This window comes from Cucurbita moschata, unplaced genomic scaffold (assembly GCF_002738365.1).
Source record: "Cucurbita moschata cultivar Rifu unplaced genomic scaffold, Cmos_1.0 Cmo_Scf00114, whole genome shotgun sequence".
Lineage (NCBI taxonomy): Eukaryota > Viridiplantae > Streptophyta > Magnoliopsida > Cucurbitales > Cucurbitaceae > Cucurbita > Cucurbita moschata.
The window spans coordinates 120,693-121,699 of record NW_019268630.1 but is presented as its reverse complement, the minus strand read 5'-3'; the positions used below and the strand labels follow the sequence as shown (position 1 = coordinate 121,699).

General features: G+C 35.9%; 1 non-coding gene across 1 annotated transcript; it reads left to right on the top strand.

Moving 5' to 3' along the window:
- The first annotated feature begins 463 nt into the window (after nucleotides 1–463).
- Nucleotides 464–535, top strand: TRNAC-ACA. Its single transcript has one exon. It is a non-coding gene; the product is annotated as a tRNA-Cys (tRNA).
- The last annotated feature ends 472 nt before the right edge of the window (nucleotides 536–1,007 follow it).

Here is a 1,007-nt window from a genome sequence, read left to right as displayed (position 1 = left end):
CAAAATAAAGTTTAACAAGTGGTTCTATAGTGTAGTGGTTAGCACTTTCGACTTTGAATCTAACGACCTGTGTTTAATTCCCGATAGGTGATCCACCAATTTATACAAAATTGGTCCATAGCAGATTCTGTAGGGTCACTTTTGGACCGATAATCTGTAGAAGGGGTCACTAAGGTTGAGATCATACAAAATGGGACCATAGCTCAAAGTTAGAGCATTTGATTGCAGATCAAGAGGTCACCAATTCGAACCTAGTTGGGCCGTTCTATCTAGGATAGAAATTTGTTACACTTTTTGGACCGACACTATGTCTAAGGGGTCACTAAGGTTAAAATCCTACAAAATGGATCCATGGCTCAATGGTAGAGAATTTGACTAGTCACTCGTTTGAACTTGGTTGGACCATTTTATTTTGGACTAACATTCTGTAGAAGGGGTCACTAAAGTTGAAATCATGCAAAATGGGTCCATAGCTCAGTGGTAGAGCATTTGACTACAGATCAAGAGGTCACCAGTTCAATTTTGGTTGGGCCCTTTCATTTTGGACATTCCATGTACATTAAGAAAAGAGTGTGGTATACAAGCACCACAGTCTTGTACTCACTCCATGTGATTTTTTTCAACATTTCCCTTATTTTGTACTATGAACCTATAAACTCTATTTTGAATATAATGTAAATACCTTGCAATCCGTTCCCTTATTTTGTACTATGAACCTATAAACTCTATTTTGAATATAATGTAAATACCTTGCAATCCATGCTTCGAGAACCCACCAAAAATGGGTCATGACTCCCTTTTTGTTTTCACTTACTCCTCCTAAATGTATAAAATGTTTCCTATTTTTATTCATTTTCTCTTTTCTTATTTTGTACTATGAACTTATAAACTCTATTTTGAATATAATGTAAATAGCTTGCAATCCGTGCTTGGAGAACCCACCGAAAATGGGTTATGACTCCCTTTTTGTTTTCACTTACTCCTAAATCTATAAAATGTTTCCTATT